A 4,249-nucleotide genomic window follows, 5' to 3' on the forward strand; every position below is an offset into this window, starting at 1 on the left:
TGGAGTGTTCCTTTTTCTTGTAGCTGTGCTCTTTCTTGTTGTTGCTGTGCTCTTTCCTGTTGTTCCTTGAGTTCGTGGAGTGCTCTTTCTTGTTTCTCCCCCTGTAGTCTCAAGGCTTCCAAAAGTTCAGTCAACATGTCGTCCCTCTGGGCAGCTTGGGAACGAGTCTCCATGGCGAAAAAACAAATGCCTACACTCCTGACGCCAATGTTAAGCCGGACGTGTTATCTGGGTTCCATGTCGCCGTCAGGAGACTCAGTGGGAGGGATATTATGTGAAACACCTTGCACAGCTTATGTAGTTTAATATTCCTCCTAAGTACAATTCAATCTGACTCTTCACTGACTACTAGCTGACTATGACCTACTATGACTGGGACTGACTCCTCTCGCCCTCCTCTCCTATATATATATATATATATATATATATATATATATATATATATATATATATATATATATATATATATATATATATATATATATATATATATATATATATATATATATATATATATATATATATATATATATATATATATATATATATATATATATATATATATATATATATAAACAGTACAGTCTAGAACGTTACAGCATATTCGATCATACAAGAGTGAACATGTAGCAAAGTATGGGCGAGTTGGCAACACTTCCCGCCTGGCGCCTGACCGCAGGCCCCGAGGGCGCAGGCGGGAGCCCCTCCCCGCCCTCATGCTCGCTCCTCCCGGAGTCTTCCAGAGGCCCATAGACCACGGGGGAAACTTTCAGTATAATAATATGGTGTCTTAGAGAGAGAGAGAGAGAGGAGAAGGAAATGAAGGGAGGCTTATGGTGGGTCTACTTCACACTTGAACTCTAATCCCACAACTGGAGACAGAGATGTGGCAGCGTGGTACGGAAGGAGAGACCTCCGCAGAAAACCCCCGTACGCCAATTGCTCCTGGATTGACTATACAACTATTACTACCACAACTACTATTACTACTACTACTACGACGACGACTACATCTTCAAATATAACAACTACATCCCCTCCCTATAACGTACTCCTTGTAATAGCATGATAAGCCCTAAACACTAAAATATGATACCTTCCCTCCTGCTCCTGCTCCTCACAGCTGCTCCTCTTCGTCATCATTATTCCTCCTCTTCCTTTCTCTTCTCAGTTTCCTCTCGGTCATCTCCATTTACTGTCATGTCGCTTTTTCACGTATTTCAATCTCATCTCCCGTAGCTCCTCCTCCTCATTCTCCTTTCCCCTCCTCCTCTTCTTTCTTCTTCAGAGCCACCATGAAGCTTACCACCTCTTGCAATTCTTCTCCTTCTCCTCCCATTCCTCCTCCTCTTCCTCCTCCGCTTCTTCCTGCTGATGCCAAAATGTGAATCGATAAGAACACAACAAAAACAACAAAAGCACATCGTTGGAGTCACGTGGGAGGCCTCAAATAAGGGAGGAGGAAGAGGAGGAGGTGCGTCTTTTTATTTATGTGATTTGTATAGGTGGTGAGTGTGTGTTTTTTTTTTTTTTTTTTTTTTACAGCAAAGGAGACAGCTCAAGGGCACAAAAAAGTAAACATTAATAAAAAATAGCCCGCTACTCGCTGCTCCTAAAAAGAATCCAAAGAGGTGGCCGAAAGATAGGTCAGTCTCGGGAGGAGCGGTGCCCTGATACCCTCCTCTGAAAGAGTTCAAGTCGAAGGCAGGAGGAAATACAGATGAAGGAAGATTTTTCCAGAGTTTCCCAGCGTCAGGGATGAAAGACTGAAGATGTTGGTTAACTCTTGCATAAGGAGTTTGAACAGTATAGGGATGAGCATGAGTAGAAAGTCGTTTGTGGAGAGGCCGCGGGAGGCATGCAGTTAGCAAGTTCAGAAGAGCAGTCAGCGTGAAAATATCGATAGAAGATAGAGAGGCAACATGGCGGCGGAATTTAAGAGGTAGAAGACTATCAGTAAGAGGAGGAGAGCTGATGAGACGAAGAGCCGTTGCCTCCACTCTGTCCAGAAGAGCTGTGGTGGAGCCCCCACATGAGATGCATACTCCATACGAGGGCGGACAAGGCCCCTGTATATGGACAGCAACTGTGCAGGGGAGAAGAACTGGCGGAGACGGTACAGAACGCCCAGCCTCGAGGAAGCTGATTGAGTTTGTGTGCGTGTGTGTGTGTGTGTGTGTACATAGTCTCGTTCCCATAAGAAATTCGTGGTGAGGAGGTGAATAGGAGGAGGGGGCAGTGGCGTAGCTACGGGGGGGGGGGGGTGGGCATGGGGGGGCGTGCGCCCCCCCCACATAATCGTCACGCCCCCCCAGTCGCCCCCACACTGGCGATCTGGGTAAAAAAAAATAACTCGCCTGGACTTCTTCAACTACATTTCATTCACACAACGTGTATACAACACCTTGCTTTGATACGTAGCTATCTGTAGAGCATGGCTATCATGGGTTTGATAGTCACAAATATGTATTTAAATGTATTAGAAAAATATATATTTACAATAATAAATTAATTATTATTTATGCAATGCTGATTGTTTATTTCCAAAGCTATTTCCAATGCATACAGTTGCCATATTTCCAAACCTATCAAGCCTACAGAAGTCACCCTTGAATAGGAAAAAAAGAAATTGGGATGAACCAAGATGGCCGCATCCTCTTTCAGGAAGGACCTCGCGCTTCCAAATTTCTGGTAAGTTTTCGTTTTTTACAGTGCTTGATGTAATTTTCTGTTATTGATATAGTGTATTATGACTGAATATGTTGTGACTTCGCTGGTAAGGGTTTAGATGGTGAAAATAATCATATCTCAAAGATATTGCAGTGAAAAGGGTTTGTTTAGCGTAGTCGTTGCCCATGTGGTGGATGTTAGGAGAAGATGGCCATTGGGTCGGAAGCCACTGCCCGCAGTGCACTGCAGCCTACTCATTTTCGCAGCCCCCCGCAGGGGTTAGTGCTTGTTGGTATGCTGGGGGTAGGTTTAGTCATCCCTTCACCTCAACATGTGGTTGACTGCGTGAGAATCACAATGGGAGTATTTTCGAAAATATTCCATGGTTAGTTTAGGAGTTATACCCGAGCGTCATCCCAGGAAGGGGGCAGGCGGGACGCGCGGCGCTGAGGAATGAATGGACCGATCACAGGACGAGCATCAGCCGATGAGCGAATCGCACGGACGAGCATCAGCCGATGAGTAAGCTGCAGTGCACTGCGGGCAGTGGCTCCCATTGGGTCTCGTATCGTACAACACAGTATGGTACCAACCCGCATTGTTAAGTTCAGTGTTCCTTTACTTGAACTGAGTACATGTAAGTGTTAAGTTTGGGGTGAAGGACACCTTCCACTTCCCCAACATTGAATGAAAAGTTCTGTGAGAAGGGAAATATTGTAATAAGGATGTCGTTTAAACCTGTTTAATGTGCCTTCATTTGAGTACAAAACGAGGAAGTTTTTTTTTTTTATGTAGCTTCATGGAACTACTAGGAGAATATATCTATTTTTTCCATAATTCTTTGCTTTATTTAGTAATATTAGAACCTTGATTGTATAAATAAAGATAAATTGAGGGGCATACGCTGGGACATTGCTTGTATACTCATCTCCTGTCTCCTTGGCCCTTGAGCCTGTGGTGGATAACAACCTTACCCCGGGACACAGGGCCAGTGTGACATCCGGGTTTCCAGTTTACCTTCTCAGGATACAGGCCACAACCCCGATTTACCTGGTACCCATCACTGCTGGGTAGGTAGAGGCGTAGGATATTAATGAAAAATCGCCCAAGAATTTTCCGCTCGCTTGGATTCGAACCCAGGCCCTCTCGATTAATGAGCCGAGCGTGCTAACCACTATGGTGTGGTAACATTTTACTTGAAAAAAAAAGGTTCATATACTATTCTTACAGAAAATTTAAAAGTTTTAAAATGTCTATAACTGGAAAATTATACAAAAAAATAAGAAGCATTCTTATATATCAAAGAAAGCCTATCACCCGAGTTATATTTTCCACACCTTACTAACTTATTATTCTGATTGAAAAAAAAATTCTACTAATAATACGGTACCACCCACCCTCACCCTAACTATGTGTTGGTGGCGTATCTTACGGTATCTATGTATAGCCTTGCACAGTCAGAAGACAATTGTGAAGTTGAACAACCTATTATTTCTCCGGTCTTCACTCACAACAATAACTCATTTTTCATGTTATTTTTTTATTGTATTTAGTCAGATAAAAATGTATATACTCAATA

This window comes from Eriocheir sinensis, chromosome 6 (genome assembly GCF_024679095.1).
Source record: "Eriocheir sinensis breed Jianghai 21 chromosome 6, ASM2467909v1, whole genome shotgun sequence".
Taxonomy (NCBI): Eukaryota; Metazoa; Arthropoda; class Malacostraca; order Decapoda; family Varunidae; genus Eriocheir; species Eriocheir sinensis.